Source organism: Anabrus simplex, chromosome 12 (genome assembly GCF_040414725.1).
Source record: "Anabrus simplex isolate iqAnaSimp1 chromosome 12, ASM4041472v1, whole genome shotgun sequence".
NCBI lineage: Eukaryota > Metazoa > Arthropoda > Insecta > Orthoptera > Tettigoniidae > Anabrus > Anabrus simplex.
The window spans coordinates 79,126,667-79,144,827 of record NC_090276.1 but is presented as its reverse complement, the minus strand read 5'-3'; the positions used below and the strand labels follow the sequence as shown (position 1 = coordinate 79,144,827).

At 41.2% G+C, this 18,161-nt stretch overlaps 1 protein-coding gene across 1 annotated transcript in view; it reads left to right on the top strand.

Annotated features, from left to right (window-relative positions):
- Nucleotides 1-9,868: 9,868 nt before the first annotated feature.
- Nucleotides 9,869-18,161, top strand: part of LOC136884180 (espin) — a 28,093-nt gene continuing 19,800 nt past the window's right edge. Inside the window, exon 1 of the mRNA XM_067156215.2 lies at nucleotides 9,869-9,924. The gene's annotated coding sequence lies outside the window, so the exon portion shown is untranslated. The remainder of the gene's footprint in view (nucleotides 9,925-18,161) is intronic.

Genomic DNA, 18,161 nt, shown 5'->3' with positions numbered 1-18,161 from the left:
TGAAAGTTGCCAGAAAGGTTTTAGATTTTGGCCTGAGTTTTTGACTCTTCGGATTATTATTATTATTATTATTATTATTATTATTATTATTATTATTATTATTATTATTATTATTATTCATTCAACTTCGCTAATCGGCCAACTAGGGACCACGATAAGCCTCACTTTACATTCTGGCATTTGTTCGTCTTTCGCTTGATCCACATCGTCTTCATTAGCTCACTGTGTTTAGCATGACGTTCTTCTGTCCATTTAGCACCAGTTACCCGTTTTTCGTTCCGGAAAGTCCCAAAAGTCTTGATGGCTGCTCTGAAAAGATTTCGGTCTTGTGCATATTCTGCTTGTAGGCCCAGTTCTTTAAGATCTTTCTTGACATTAACGTACCATGGCATTGCCGTTTTTGGTTTTGCGTCAAATATACTGAAGATACGTTTCGTCCATCGAGAGTCGATCATCCGTCGTATATGACCATAGAAGCGAACTCTGCCTTTACGCATTGTGTCCGTGATCTTCTCTATCTTAGAGTATATTTCTTGCCTGGATTTTCTAATGTAGATGCCATTTTTGTAGTTTGGACCAAGTATGGTTTGTAAGATCTTTCTTTCTTTCCTCTCTAAATCCGCAAGCAAACATTTCTCGGACAGGATAAGGCATTCAGATGCATACAGTGATACTGGTTTGATGACAGTGTTGTAGTGACGAATTTTTGTGTTCAGGGAAAAGCACTTTTTGTTGTAAATGTTACGGGTGGTTTGGAAAGTGACTTCCATTTTCTTGATTCTTGCTGCTATGGCCTCTTTGTCAAGTCCATTTTGCTGAATCCATTCCCCAAGGTATTTAAATTTGCTAACACGGTTTATCATTCCATATTTGGTGTTTAGTTGTGCCGTATCATCTTTGATATTTGACATTATTTCTGTCTTTTGAAAGGAAATTTGTAAACCTGTTTGTTCTGCTACTTCCTTCAACACATTGATCTGTTCTGTTGCACTTTCGAAATTTTCTGCCATAAGGGCTATATCATCAGCGAACGCTAAGCAATCTATTTCCACTCCATTTTTCTTTGTCCCAATCCTTACGGGTTTGTAAAGGTTTCTTTCTTTTAACGTCTTTCGCCACTCCTGTATTACCTTCTCAAGTACGCAGTTGAACAAAAGAGGTGACAGCCCATCTCCCTGTCGAACGCCTGTCTTGATCTCAAAGAGTTCAGAGAGACATCCTTGGAATTTTACTTTGGATATGGTATTAGTTAGTGTTGCCCTTATTATCGCCAGCAGTTTCTCATCGACTCCCATTTCTGCAAGGATATTAAGCAACACATCACGGTCGATGGAGTCGTATGCTTTCCTGATGTCTACAAATGTAGATACATAGGTTCGACCTCTCAGCATATGGTATCTTATTATAGTTTTTAGGTTAAGTATTTGTTCTGCACTTGATCGGCCTTTCCGAAAACCTGCTTGGTATTCCCCGAGTTTGTGCTCAGTTTGCTATTCTAGTCTTTCAAGGATGGATAGTGACAGGATTTTGTAGGCTACTGGCAGAAGAGAAATTCCACGGTAATTGTTCACATCTCTTATATTTCCTTTCTTGTGTAAAGGATGGATCAAGGCTAGCTTCCAGTCCTCTGGTAGTTGTTCTTTCTCCCATATATCTACAATGGTTTGGTGTAGGATGTCAATTGCTTCTTCCGGGGCATGTTTCCACAGTTCTGCAATCATGGAGTCTTCACCAGGAGCCTTGTTATTTTTCAGTCTCTTTATGTGGCGTTTGATTTCATCGCGATTTGGTGGAGAAGATGGCAGGTTTTGGCTCACTGGTTTGTTTGTTTTGATGGGGTTGGCTGGTTTTTCACAGTTTAGAAGGTCGTTAAAATACTTAGCTAAGATTTTGCAGTTTTCTTCATTTGATGTTGCAAGAGTTCTATCTTTCCTTAGAAAGCAAAGGGAAGGTGCCTTGTATCCTTGTACCTTCTTATTAAAATTTCTGAAGTATTCACGGGTCTCACCTCTATGAAAGTCTTGCTCAATCTTGTCCCGTAGTTCCTTTTCATACTTGCGTTTCTCACTGCGTATTATTTTTGCTGTTTGTGCTTGTTGTGTTTTGTACATCTTCCAATCTTCTTCTTTTTTCGAGGTGTAATACTTTTTCCAGGCATTCAGACGATCCCCTAAGGTCTTCTCGCAGTTATCGTTCCACCACGTGTGCTTCTTCCTCTTCTTGATTTCCGCCACTCCTTTTGCAGCTTGTATCATCTGCTTTCTTGTGCTGTTGAAGTCTTTTTCCACTGGTTGGGCAAGTTCTTTGAATTCATTCTCTCTTTCTCTGAGCTTTTTTTTTGTCAAAGCGAATTATGGTAGGTTCGTTCTTATTTTTGTTGAGAGGGATTGGCCGAAACTTGATTACTGATACATAGTGGTCTGAGTCTATATTTATTCCCTTTTTTACGGTAACGTTCATGATTTCCGGACTGTATCTTCGAGATATAGCAACATGGTCTATTTGGAATTCTCCTATTGTTTTGTTTGGGCATCTCCATGTCATCTGTTTTCTTGGTAAGTGACGAAAGTGTGTCGACATCAGTTGGAGGTTGTGGTTATCACATAGTTCAACGAGGCGTTCTCCATTCTTGTTGGTTCTTTTGTGTGATGGGTAGAGCCCAACAACTTTCCTGTGTTTCCGTTCACGTCCTACCTGTGCATTAAAATCACCCAATATGATCTTGACGTGGTGCTTTGGGATTTTCGCTGATCTGGCATCCAGGATGTTCCAGAATCTATCTGTGCCTTCCAGGTCTTTTTTGTTTTGTTCATTAGTTGGAGCATGTGCATTGACTAGCGTATATGTTTTATTTGCACAACGCAGGGATAGTAGGCATAACCTATCATTAACAGCTTCAAAATTTGAGACTGACTTAAGAATTCTGGTGTTGACAGCAAAAGCTGTACCGAAGATAGGGGTGTTTTTCATTACTCTGTTATGGGATCTGCTCTTGAAGAACCGATACCCTTCAGACTCAAACGTATCTTCGTCAGTGAAGCGAGTTTCTTGCAGAGCCATTACTGCGATTTTATTTTCGTGGAGGGCATTGGTCAGCTGTTTCATCTTACCAGTTTGTATTAAACTGTTTATGTTGAACGTTGCCAAAAAAGTCTTAGATATGGGTTTCAGCTTTCGTGACTGTTCAGGATTTCCAAGACGCTCCGACTCGTCTTTAGCATGATGTTGCATCCCCCCCAGAATCCGAACGGGATGCATGCGTCGCTTGTCGGCGACGATGGATTTCTTTGAAAAGTTGCCACCTGGGGTATTAACTTCATGTCTTTGTTTTACCATCATGCTTGAGAAGCTTTAGCTTAGCTTGGAGCAAATTGCTCATTCTACATACAGCCAAGGTTGTTAGCCCTGGAGGGCCTCAAGATGTTCTCCGGCTGCGGGCAGGCATTTCCTCCTTACCCGAATAGTTATGGTTTTCCCGCCAATACTCGGGTGGCTGATTGCAGTGGTTTACCACTGAGCGATGGGTTCGCCACATCCCTACGCCAATATTATTATTATTATTATTATTATTATTATTATTATTATTATTATTATTATTATTATTATTATTATTTGCGAATGAACCCATTAGGACTACGCAAAGTACTTAGAGACAGGCATTTGCCTTTCTTTGTGCCCACACTTCCCTCATTCGTTTGCTGTGTGCTTCTTTTCTCTCTTGAGACCATGTTGTTCCGGTCTTCTTCTTTGGTTCCTCCTCTTGGTCAACTTGCCACTTATGAACTTTGGCTCTGAAGATAACCCGGCTTTGGATGTCTTCAGGTGTAATTCCTGCCAGTTTGATATCTGTTTTAATTTCGCCAATCCATTTTATTGTGTCCGTTTTGTCTTTACTTCGGTTTTCATAAAATTCAACTATTTGCTTGGTAAGTCTATCTGGGTTCATCCTTTTTATATATCCAAATAATCTTAATCTGCGTTTTCTGATGTCGCTGTGAATGTTAGAAAATTGTTTGATTTCCTGTTTCTCTCTAAGGCCGTACTGTTCATCTACGAGTTTTGGGCCTAAATTTTTTCTAATGATCTTGCGTTCCTTTTTCTGAATATTTTCTAGATCAGTTTTCCTGTGCAAAATTAGTGTCTCTGATCCATAGAGGCATTCTGGTTTTATTACTGTATTATAGTGTCTTAGTTTTGCATGCTGGGAGAGACACTTTTTGTTATAGATATTTTGGGTGAGTCCATATGCAGTTTCCATTTTTTGGCATCTAACTTCGTTGGCTTTTGTTTCTATTCCATTCTTCTGAATTATTTCACCGAGATATTTGAATTGCTGGACCCGATTTATTTTTCCATATTTTGTCTCCATGAATTTAGGGGCTTCTTTGCTGCAGGTCATGTATTCAGTTTTTTCAAACGATATTTGGAGGCCGACTTTTTCCGCTGTTTCTTTCAGGAGTTCGATCTGGTTTATGGCTGTTGAAACGACACGAGTTAAGATTGCCAGATCGTCCGCAAATGCCAGGCAGTGTACTGCTAATTTGCCCCTACCAAGAGTGATTGGTTGGTCAATATTGAGGACAGACTTCTGTTTGCGCCATTCCTGTATTACCTTTTCAAGGACGCAGTTGAAGAGTAGTGGAGAGTGCCTATCTCCCTGTCTTACTCCTGTTTTGATCGGAAAAGGGCCTGAGATTTCCCCCATGAATTTAACCTTAGATTTTGTGTCTGTCAATGTCTCTTTTACAATTGCGAGTGTTTTACGGTCTAGACCCTGTTCTTTTAATATCTGAAACAGTGATTGACGATCAACTGAATCATAGGCCTTTTTGAAATCAACAAAAGTACAAACAACATTTTTGCTACAAATTCTCTGATGCCTTAGGATTAACTTTAGGTTCAAAATTTGCTCTGGACATGAACGGCCTGGTCTGAAACCTGCTTGATATTCTCCAATTTTTGGTTCTAGTTGCCGTTGGGCTCTATCGAGAAGGCACTGAGATAAAATTTTGTAGGCAACAGATACCAATGAGATTCCTCTGTAGTTATTTACATTTGTTCTGTCTCCTTTCTTATGTAAAGGATGAATTAGTGCACTTTTCCAATCTTCTGGAATTTGTTCTGTTTCCCAAATCTCTTGGATGATACCGGTGAATTCTTTTATAGTATTTGGGCCTGCTGATTTGAGAGTTTCTGCTATGATCCCATCCTCACCTGCAGCTTTATTAATTTTAATTCGTTTTATCTGTCTGGTAATTTCTTCTTCATCTGGTGGTACTGAATTTGGGTTTGTGAAGTCAGGTTCCTGCGGTGGAAATCTTTGTGTTGGCTCTGGGCAGTTAAGCAGTTCTTCAAAATACCTTGCTAGTTCGGTGCAATTTTCTTGATTGTTCAGTGCAAATTGCCCATTTACTTTCTTAAAGCAAAGGTTTTGTGGCTGATACCCTGGTAGCTTTGTTTTGAAGTTCTTGTAGAAATTTCGTGTGTGGTTTTTTTCGAAGTCCTTTTCAATTTCTAGTAGTTGATCTTTTTCGAATTTCCTTTTGGTCTGTCGTATTAATTTCGCTGCCTCTTTCCTGACTGCCAAAAACATTTTGTGATTCTTATCGGTCTTTTTGCTGTTCCACTTATTGTATGCATTCTGCCAGGATTGGATGGCTTGTTCACAGTCTGCGTCCCACCAAGGGTGTTTTTTTCTTTTCTGCAGTGGAATCAGTGTTTGTGCTATTTCAATTAGTTTGGTCTTGAGTTGCTGCCAATTATTGGACTGCTTTTTCTCTAATTCTTCGGTGAGAGATGGCTGGATCCGACTAGTATCAAATTTCGGAATTATTTGCTTCCTTCTTCTGAACCTTCGGGGTATCAACTGTAGTTTGACTCTTGTCAGATAGTGGTCTGAGTCTATGTTTGCACCCTTCCTTACTTGGACATTCATAATTTCTCTGTGGTTTGGGTATTATTATTATTATTATTATTATTATTATTATTATTATTATTGTAATTCGCTGTATGTTGTACGGTATGTTAATTTCTTCGTAGGAAGCAATATGTTAATTTATATTGTATATTATAACAGATAATTGTATGTACAGTAGGATAGTATAATACCATAGTATTTTTTCAGTCGCTTTTTTCATTTATTCAGTATTTTATATCTTTTTATGTTATTTATGTATTCCACTGGTTAAGTGTAAGACAGGGACACGTGTCCCTAACTTTGCCAGTTAAAATAAACATATCTATCTCTCTATCTATCTATCTATCTATCTATCTATCTATCTATCTATCTATCTATCCTCCCTCCGTTGGTCAACTCTTGTTCTTTTCCGACGCCGACGCTATAAGAGCATTCGAGGCCTAGTTTTTCAAAATGTTCCCGCCCTTTGTGGCCCTTGGTGTTCTTTTAGGCCGGTACCCTTATTTTTCGAAGTGTCGGACCCCTGCCATTTTTTCCGTCTGATTATGTTAATAAAGGATGGTTGGCCAGTTGTACTTTCTGTTGAAAGTATTAAACCCACTAAAACTGGGAAGCTCACCCCAGTTCCAACATGTCTGACGTCATTTTGTATAAAGAAACGTAAGTTACGGCATCGAAGGTGTATGTGTTGCAAAAATGGCGTTATTTGGCATCGCACTCAGCAAGCTATGCCACCTCTACCGCCTCAAGGACAGTGTCTTGGAGCGTGAGACTTTCGGTCGCGGATACAACTGGGAAGTAGGACCAGTACCTCGCCCAGGCAGCCTCACCTCCTGTGGGGGAATGGGAAGAACGCGGTCGTGGCCTTAAATTAGGTACCATCCCGGCATTTGCTTGGAGAAGTGGGGAACCACGGAAAACCACTTCGACGACGGTTGAGGTCGGAATCGAACCAGGGCCTGGCAGCTAATTGCATTAACCATTACACCCTGAGCCGGACTTATTACTAACTTGCCATTTAATTTTTCCTTGTAACGTTAACGCGAATGCAAATATTGATGTACGGTACAGAAAGTTGTTGAAAAGCTTTTTTTTCTCACCTCCTGAGAAGTGGAAATTTTGTTGATAACGCCCTTTTTCTACAAATCATCATCGAAATTGCTACTTATAAGGAAACAACTCATTATCTAGGTACCGCAGCGGTGGGAGAATGGGCACGCACTTTATCCGAAGCCTGTACGCAGACGAAGATGACAAAACGCCCACGAACTCTGATCAAAACGCAGGGCATTGACAGGAACAACGTAATTGCAAAATACTAGTGTATAGAAAGGAATTAATTACTCAGAACTGTTTTATAGCCGATAACTATTAGTTCATTGACGTTTAAGAGTGTATTTTTGGACCAGCACTGACCGGTAGAAACACCGGCATACTCCCTCGTAGTTGCAGCCTACTGTTGATAACGTGGGGGTCGTCCAACATCTCTGGCGCGAACATTTCCAACGATGATCAATCGGAAGTTTTTGTTAACATGTATAATTAGGCTAGAGTTATTGTAACTACTCTTTTGATGCTAAAATAATGCATTTTTCTCCTTCTTTGAAATAAGTTACGTGTTCGGTTTTTTTTACGTCGCATCGACATAGATAGGTCTTATGGCGACGATGGGACAGGAAAGGCCTAGGAGTGGGGAGGAAGCGGCCGTGGCCTTAATTAAGGTGTAGCCGCAGCATTTGCTTGGTGTGAACATGGGAAACCATGGAAAACGATCTTCAGGTCTGCCGGCAGTGGGGTTCGAACCCACTATCTCCCGAATACAAGCTGACAGACTTGTCCGTTGTTATCTTTTCTTGAGAACTACTGGCAGCCGTGGCAAGAATTGCTGCGACGTCATTAGTTAATTTCAAAAATCCTCGGCTTGTCCTCCAACAAATTTCCCCTCCAGTGATTCACTTATTTCAGGAGGAATGAACTGTCAGTCCGCCTCTGTCGTGCAGTGGTTAGCGTGATTAGCTGCCACCCACGGAGGCCCTGGTTCGATTCCCAGCTCTGCCATGAAATTTGAAAAGTGGTAGGCTACGAGCGCTGGAACTGGTTCCACTCAGCATCAGGAGGTCAACTGAGTAGAGATGGGTTGATGATGATGCTTGTTGTTTAAAGGGGCCTAACATCGAGGTCATCGGCCCCAGAGATGGGTTCGATCCCCACCTCAGCCATCCTTCGAAGTGGTTCTCCGTGGTTTGCCACTTCTCCACGTAAATGCAGAGATGGTACCTAACTTAAAGCCACGGCCATTTCCTTCCCTCTTCCTTGCTATCCCTTCCAGTCTTCCCATCCCCCACAAGGCCCCGGTTCAGCATTGCAGGTGATGCCACCTGCGCGAGGTACAGGTCCTTTTTTCCAGTTGTACCCCCCGATCCAAAAGTCTCACGCTTGAGGACTCTATCCTTGAGGCGGTAGAAGTGGGATCCCTCGTTGAATCCGAGGTAAAAACAGATTAAGAAAGAAAGAAAGATGAACTGTCACTGTTGCCAATTCAACAGAAAGTCGTTTTTGTTTTGCAATTTGCTGTACGTCGCACCGACACATATAGGTCTTATGGCGACGATGGGACAGGAAAGGCGAAGGATGAAAAGTTTAATGTAATTACTTCCCAATTTATGGATTGCCATTACGACAAAGCATAGGCCTACCATCAGCACTGCCTCCATCCAGTGGCGTATACTGAGGGCTACCAAGGCTATCAGTGAAGCCCAAACCTCAAATGAGAATGATTGAAGTCTAAAACACATTATAATGTAAGCATCTGGCACATTGTTCCATTTACAAAACATGAAAACAGTGAGAAAAAACGTCGCACGTGTTTCTGAGAGCAAGGCATCGGACACAGATTGCAAGCCAGACTCTCGTCCCCCTCCTCCCGACTCACCCGTGCGGCTAGCGGGGACCGGGGTAATAGGCGTGCTATAGGCTTCGATCCGTCAGATCGTCACTGCTAACTCTTATCAACCATGCGTTACTCAACGTAATATAGCCTATTTTCTCACCTCATACTTCTGACTTAGGGTAACAGAGCAGGCTGGTATTTCACTCCCGTTTACTTCTACATCCTCCAGGGCTGCTGTTATAGGAACAATGTAGTTTTATTTTTATTGGTAGATCTGCTAAAATGAAGTGCAATCTTTCAGGTTTAGTATATTCTCTTTTGTTGGTTGGAATCGAACCCGTGATCATGGGTCGGACACCACCACTGATCTCCCGAGGAAGCTAGGAATTAACCAGTGAACGGTTGGTACGACCGCTGTAAAATTCAACATTTGTATTTAATAATAATAATAATAATAATAATAATAATAATAATAATAATAATAATAATAATAATAATAATGGTGCATGGCATCTGTATAGGCTTGGTGGTGAGCTAATGAGGATAAAATGAACGCCGAAGACATCATAAATACCCAGTCCCCAAGCCAGAGAAACTAACGGTATGATGGTGTTGATTCTGAAAATTGAACCGGGGCCATCGGACCAAAGGAAAGCATTCTATCCATTTAGCCACGAAGCCAGACTTTAATTTGCTAAACCTTAAGCTACCAGCTCCATTGATCAAGTGTTGAGTATTGACAGTGGCAGAGGCCAGGGCAGTAGCTTATGAAGCAGCCTTGGCAACACAACAGGCTTCTCCGTTTGCTATTGGCTGCAGCTCAAAACACTGAAAGGCTTGACGTTCACTAAACCAACCAAGTCTAGTGGTAGCCCACGTCTTGATCCCAGCATACGCCACTGCTCCATCTATCAAAGAGATTATTAATTTCTCGCAAACTCGTCAACAGTTCATGGCCAGGCGTCGTTCAGTGGGCGTCTCCCAAGTTGTTTGCCGCATGCGCAGAAGAAGAGAGGCGTGGCCTACGTCTGAGCAATTCAGATAGTGTAGAGGGGCTGCATTCTCCTCCGAGCTCAGCGATCAGTTCACTGTCAACTGCAACTCCCTCTATAACAAGGTATGTTCTGGTTGTTTAATGTAATAACCTTACTACTGTGACACTATGTAACTTCTGAACGATCAATCTCATCCAAAAAGACAAATTATACCACAACTTATTTCAGAAGGAGCCAGGTTTCGGATTTTTAACTTGCGGGTGGTAATACACAACTTAGATGTACGCTATTGAAGTCTTCTCCAGAAGAAACTATTACTGATTAAGCGTTATGAATGTTGAGCTGACAAAGAAATTCCGTTCGTCTCTCGGGTTAGCCATAGAGTTAGTGGGGTTAGCTTGTCTGTCTCTGGCTGTTTGACGACCCTGACTGTGCAGTCTGTAGTTGGACTCATTGTAGTCTCTCCGTGGGATATTAAGGGGACATACCACAAACCGTACATTCTAGAATACATCTAGATAAAGAATGCCAACGCACTTTCGAAAACAAAAACAAAATATGTATTACGAAAAAGAATAGGAAGTATTTAATTAAGGAGTACAATATTTCTCAACGCATGGGCTAATATCACATGCACATAACTTCCGTCTACTCCACTCAGATTTAGGACCGTAACATACATACATTATCATTATAGACTGTTATGCCTTTCAGCGTTCAGTCTGCAAGCCTCTGAGAATTTACTAAACGTCGCCACAATCCTCGATTTGCAACTAGTGTTGTGGACTCATTTAGTTCTATACCTCTTATCTTTAAATCGTTAGAAACAGAGTCTAACCATCGTCGTCTTGGTCTCCCTCTACTTCTCTTACCCTCCATAACAGAGTCCATTATTCTCCTAGGTAACCTATCCTCCTCCATTCGTCTCGCATGTCCCCACCACCGAAGCCGGTTTATGCGTACAGATTCATCCATCGAGTTCATTCCTAAATTAGCCTTTATCTCCTCATTCCGAGTTCCCTCCTGCCATTGTTCCCACCTGCTTGTACCAGCAATCATTCTTGCTACTTTCATGTCTGTTACTTCTAACTTATGAATAAGATATCCTGAGTCCACCCAGCTTTCGCTCCCATAAAGCAAAGTTGGTCTGAAAACAGACCGATGTAAAGATAGTTTTGTCTGGGAGCTGACTTCCTTCTTACAGAATACTGCTGATCGCAACTGTGAGCTCCCTGCATTAGCTTTACTACACCTTGATTCAATCTCACTTACTATATTACCATCCTGGGAAAACACACAACCTAAATACTTGAAATTATCGACCTGTTCTAGCTTTGTATCACCAATCTGACATTCAATTCTGTTGGATTTCTTACCTACTGACATCAATTTAGTCTTCGAGAGGCTAATTTTTATACCATACTCATTGCACCTATTTCCAAGTTCTAAGATGTTAGACTGCAGGCTTTCGGCACAGTCTGCCATTAAGACCAAGTCGTCAGCATAGGCCAGGCTGCTTACTACATTTCCACCTAACTGAATCCCTCCCTGCCATTTTATACCTTTCAGCATATGATCCATGTAAACTACAAACAGCAAAGGTGAAAGATTACAGCCTTGTCTAACTCCTGTAAGTACCCTCAACAAAGAACTCATTCTACCATCAATTCTCACTGAAGCCCAATTGTCAACATAAATGCCTTTGATTGATTTTAATAATCTACCTTTAATTCCATAGTCCCCCAGTACAGCGAACATCTTTTCCCTCGGTACCCTGTCATATGCTTTCTCTAGATCTACGAAACATAAACACAACTGCCTATTCCTCTCGTAGCATTTTTCAATTACCTGGCGCATACTGAAAATCTGATCCTGACAGCCTCTCTGTGGTCTGAAACCACACTGGTTTTCATCCAACTTCCTCTCAACGACTGATCGCACCCTCCCTTCCAAGATGCCTGTGAATACTTTGCCTGGTATACTAATCAATGAGATACCTCGATAGTTGTTGCAATCCTTCCTGTTCCCTTGCTTATAGATAGGTGCAATTACTGCTTTTGTCCAATCTGAAGGTACCTTACCAACACTCCACGCTAATTTTACTACTCTATGGAGCCATTTCATCCCTGCCTTCCCACTATACTTCACCATTTCAGGTCTAATTTCATCTAGTCCTGCTGCCTTATGACAATGGAGTTTATTTACTATCCTTTCCACTTCCTCAAGCATAATTTCACCAACATCATTTTCCTCCTCCCCATGAGCTTGACTGTTTGCAACACCACCATGATGATTTCCTTTTACATTGAGAAGATGTTCAAAATATTCCCTCCACCTCTCCAGTGATTCCCTGGGATCTGTTATGAGTTCACCTGAATTACTCAAAACACTGTTCATTTCCTTTTTCCCTCCCTTCCTAAGATTCTTTATTACTGTCCAGAAAGGTTTCCCTGCTGCTTGACCTAGCCTTTCCAGGTTATTACCAAAATCTTCCCATGACTTCTTTTTGGATTCAACTATTTGTTTCGCTCTGTTTCTTTCATCTACGTACAAATCCCTGTCTGCCTCGGCCCTTGTTTGGAGCCATTTCTGATAAGCCTTCTTTTTATGTTTACAGGCTGCTCTCACTTCATCATTCCACCAAGATGTTCGCCTTTTCCCATCTTTACACACAGTTGTTCCTAGGCATTCCCTTGCTGTTTCTACTACAGCATCCCTGTATGCCACCCATTCACTTTCTATATCTTGAACCTGCTTACTGTCTACTGTTCGAAACTTCTCACTAATCATATCCATGTACTTCTAATTTCCTCATCCTGGAGATTTTCTACCCTTATTCGTTTGCAGACAGATTTCACTTTCTCTACCCTAGGCCTAGAGATACTTAGTTCACTACAGATCAGATAATGGTCTGTATCATCAAAAAATCCCCGAAAAACTCGTACATTCCTAAAAGATTTCCTGAATTCAAAGTCTGTTAAGATATAGTCTATTATGGATCTGGTACCCCTAGCCTCCCATGTGTAGCGGTGAATAGCCTTATGCTTGAAGAATGTATTTGTAACAGCTAAACCCATACTAGCACAGAAGTCCAGCAAACGCTTCCCATTCACATTAGCTTTCATATCTTCCCCACATTTACCAATCACCCTTTCATATCCTTCAGTTCTATTCCCAACTCTCGCATTGAAATCACCCATTAGTACTATTTTATCCTTGCTGTTGACCCTGACCACGATGTCACTCAATGCTTCATAAAACTTGTCAACTTCATCCTCATCTGCACCCTCACATGGTGAATACACGGACACAATTCTTGTCCTAATTCCTCCCACTGACAAATCTATCCACATCATTCGCTCACTTACGTGCCTAACAGAAACTATGTTGCGTGCAATGGTATTCCTGATAAAGAGCCCTACCCCAGACTCTGCCCTTCCCATTCTAACACCCGTCAAGTACACTTTATAATCTCCTATCTCTTCCTCCTTATCTCCCCTTACCCGAATATCACTTACTCCTAGCACATCCAGATGCATCCTCTTTGCTGACTCAGCAAGTTCTACCTTCTTTCTTCCATAAGCCCCATTAATATTGATAGCTCCCCATCGAATTCCATTTCGTTCGCCAAGTTGTTTCCAAGGAGTCCCTCGCCTGTCAAATGGGAGTGGGACTCCATTACTCCCATAGGTCCGAGGCTTGCTTAAAGTGTTCTGAGCTCGGTAAATTCATGAAGCAGGATGCTGCCCTACTTGCACATAGTCCAAGTGAGGATCTCTCCTCTAACGGGTTATGGACCACCGGTGAATTGTGTAGTCCTGGCCGCCTGAGCACAAGGAGGGCCACGACTCAGAATATGTCCGAGATGCCCACTCCCATTCCATAGCAACTGGTATCCCGACTCTCAGGACCACTTACTAGGCCACTCAGCCGTTGCCCATGGTTCACGAACTAGGACGTGACTACAGTAACCCACAAACATGAACCACTAAACAATGGAAAATTTAATTCGTTTTGGGAACTGTTGCTATATAATTAAACCTTTCACCAGAACTTATATACAACACCACTTGTTTTATTAAATTCTAAGTTGCATCACAAAATGAAGTGCGACCCGTTAGACGGCGGTAACGGACGTCCTTAAGGCTGGAATGGTCTTGGCATTGCAATCAACTGTTCTTTTTTAATAGACACGGTGTTGACGTGTATTCTTTAAATGAAGCATTCTCAAGTTTGTGCTTAAATCAAAAATATAGTCTAATAACTGAGCTAGTCTGTTACATGGTCGGTCTTGTTGGACAGATGTTCAAACCAGGGGCGGCCGTACCGTATGTGCTGAAGTGCTGCAGCACAATGTCTATTTGAAAAATAAATTACTTTAATAATATTATCTACAATAAAATACAGTATAATGAAAAAGGCGCCAGCCAAAGAATAACAAATCATTCAACTCTCCTCACAACCACGTAACTATAGTCGTGCGCTCCACGCCGGGTGCTGGCTGTGCAGATCACAGCTCAGCGTGGCTCAGCGAGAATTTCTAAGCCTTTTACCAGAAAGCAGGAACTCCGCCTTTTGCGCATGCGTGTCTAACTTCTTCGATCGTCTGTGGAAAGAACAGCCAAGACACCACTTCACAGCGAGTCTTCGTTCGACCATACAGAGGCAGCACTGATCACACCAGCAGAACGTGGCAGGTGACTCAGCGGTAGTATTTAAGAGTGGGTCGCTCAAAGCAAACGGAAAGCTAAATACTGTAGAGAAAGCTGCAGGTCTTTTAATACTCCCAACTTGCCTATTCCATAGCCACATTTATAAATCGATGAGCTATAAAAATGTACTTTTTATGTGGTCAAAATAAGGACATGATAGTGTGATGTCCTTTAATTACAAAAAGTCTAGTTCATAAATTTCACTAAGTAAACTCGTGTCCTCGTCCTGAGGTGGTGCAGCTCTTTTCAGGCACACCCGCAATGGAGGTGAGCTGCATGCACCATTTCAACCACATACCAGCCCTCCTGCCATTCTTAAATTTCTGGAGTACCGGGAATCGAACCCGGGCCCCCGAGGACGGCAGCAGCTAATAACACTAACCGTTACACTACGGAGGCGGACATAAATTTCACTATAACAACATAACATGTAATTTTGCATTACTTTGTTGCTGATTTTATTTCAATGATTTTTATAACGTTGCGAAGTTCTGTTTCTGCGCGCTCACACTAAGTGTTTCTGAGTTCGTGAATGTTTTGTGTTTGAGGGTGTTAATGTGTGTTGAATTAGTTTTGTATAAGGAATGTGTATATGTGTTGGGGTTGTTTGCGTGTTTGTTCAGTACGAAAAACTCAGTGGAGGGCCTCTTGAAAACCGCATATGTTTCTAAATATTTTTATTTTTGGACGGGGGATGGGTTACAGCACATAACTGATTTTCTACACCAGGCGCCACTGGTTCAAACCACCTTTTAGAAATGCTATGTTAGATCTGGAATTCGGCCGAGACACATGTAAATTGAGCAGGAAGAGGAACCAAGAATTATCAAGTTGTGAACTTTACTGCACCTTTGTCTTCTGGACAGCTTTCTCCTTGTACGAAATGGTGCTCTTTCATGTTTAAATATTTAAAGAACTTCTCTTCACCTTTTCAAGTTGATAGAGGTAATCCGTAGGTACTGTCGGTGCAAGAATCCCGTGAACCTGTGTTCGAAAGTGAGAACCAACCGGCTTATTTTTTCTGAATAACTTCAAAAATTAGCTAATTTTATTTAATATAATTAAAATGGAAATATATATTTTTATAGACTGCTTAGGGGTCGAGCAGGAAGCGTTTTAAAATCCTCTACCAGCAAACCTGAAGTTGGGAACTCTGTTGTAAAGAAGAGCTAGAGCTGTAGTTAATTTTCTTAAGCCCGGTGCGGCTAATGGTTAGTCCACACCAAAGTTAATAAACAATGTTAACGAAAACATTTCTCAAGATGTTAATAAACTTTTGTTAACAAACTTCAACATTGTGTCCACACCAAATAAACTTTTGTTAACAAACTTCTTTAACATTGTGTCCACACCAAAATATCTGTTTGTGAGGTTACAATGGATAGGGTCAGGAAGAAGAAAATACAGCTGCAGCTTTCATTATTTTAATGAGTGCAACTAGAGAAAAATGCAGACGCAAAGTGTGGCAAAGAAAAATATTGGAAAAGCATTTAGAATTAAGTTTGGAGAGCACACTTAGGCCTATGTCAGAACTTTCAATTCATGATGCAGCAGGCTTTCAAAACTTTCTCAGAATGTCCCCACAAGACTTTCAGTTCTTGTTGACAGTAATTGAGTCTGAAATTGCAAGAAATGATACAAATTTATCGGAATGTCGTCTGCATTGATGTTAGACAAGTATAACTTGAAGATTCCTAGCGACTGGTGACTCCTACCAAGGATCATGTAAGCGTGTAAGAGAAATACTCCTACACTTCACTCATGTATTTGTATGGTGTATATGAGTTGCTTGCAATTCGACAGTCGATTTCGAAAAATAAATAAAAGTATTGTATTCCACGCTACGAATTTGCGTGTTCTAATTGCATCTCTGCGCATGTGCGAACCGAAATGTTAACGAAAACACGAAATGTTAATGAAAAGTCTCATTCACAAAAGTTAAAGAAATTTTGTTTATCAACATGCTCGAAAAGTTAATGAACACGCTATTTTGTTTATTAACAGACAGAAATGTTCATGAACATTGTTCATTAACACACGCAACATGCCTTTGAACCCGCAAAACCAGCTTTATAATAGCCTTTATTTTTACTTGTAGGTTATTCTTTTTAAGGTAATCACTAGGTTCAGTTTCAAGTAGCTTTGTTAGCCTACACGCTGTATTTCTGGAAGTTCTCAGAGAAAAGGTTTTAAATGTTTTTGACGTAGACTTACGTTCCTCGTCAACAAGACGCTCTTAGTGTTTCAGTAGAACGCGTACATCGCAGAGTAAGTTAGGCCGGAACTGACGTGAGGTCACTCAGCGTCGTCTAGCTTCCTAATTTCCAGTCTTCTGCGAACAACGCTGAAGTGACAGCCCACCTCCTTGGAGGCCTCCAGTAGTGCCAAGGAGTGTGCTCCAAGGGCATGACTTGACTTTTAGTTGTGAAGTACAGGTGTTCGCATTGCACTCGCATGTGTACCGTAAAAACAAACTAATGGACCAGTTTTCTAAACACAAGGACTTTTGTTTTACAAAAAATCTCGGGAAAGGAGTTTGATTTATAAGGTAAAAGGAAGTGTTGCACAGTTTTTTGTTGCGTGTGATAATTATTATAAGCAACTTTGAACATTCGCCGTTGTGTGAACACTACGTTGGGATGTGCACATTTCCAAGTCTCTTGCTTTGTAACATAGAAACTGCAACCTTACTTTTGGTGGTTTAATATTGCTATTAACTGCTTTTTTAATATATATTTTAATTCAGTAGTGTGTGACTTATTAGAATATAGTTTAAACATCAAAATGACTACTTTGGCATTTTCTAGCCCATATTTCCAGTAGTGGACCGTGGGACTTCGTCAGTAACTACGCACAAAATGTTAACGTCCGTCGTTAGGGGTTAACATTACGTTTTTATTGACAGAGGAGCGCTTCAAACTAAGACAACATTTGCGACGTCACACGCATACGCTGCGCTGAATGCATCGTGGTCAGCTACTAATCTGCGGCCGTTACCATACAGTCTGGTCTTCAGACCACAACTTGGCACCTCAGTCCGGTGGTATTTGAAGCTGTCGGTAGATTTACCGACAAATCTCCGAAAAGCGTACTAGTTAGTGGGACGTAAAGCCAACATTGTTGCTGTTAACGTGTACCTGAGCGCAGACGTTGATACTGGCTGTTAACTTAATCCCAAATTAACACGATTGCGTTAACGCGGAGTTAGCAACTAGTAACTAGCCTAAATATCACATCAGGTCTTGCATTTTGAGCCGATAGGTTCCTTCTGAGAATTCGAGGATACGACTAAGCGTGATCATGCATTCAAAATTCGCTACGTACGTTAGAGTGGAATTTTTGCTTTATTTCCTTCTCTAATCGGGTAATTATATGGGCCTTCTCTCTTTTTTTTCTGGATCCATCATTGTGTGGTAGGGTACTTGACTTAGGCCTATTACTATTCAGTGGGAGGAGATTTAAAATCATTCCCAATGTTGCGCCACATTCTTCTTAGGGCAAACCTTCTCCAGCACCAGACGGAGATTTAAAACCACTTCACTTCGCTTCCACGATGTACTTCACGAAATGCTAAGTTATCGTGGAACATGCGAAATGTTGTGGACCTACAAATCGCTCGTCGTGCTGACTAGTATTATCACCAATGA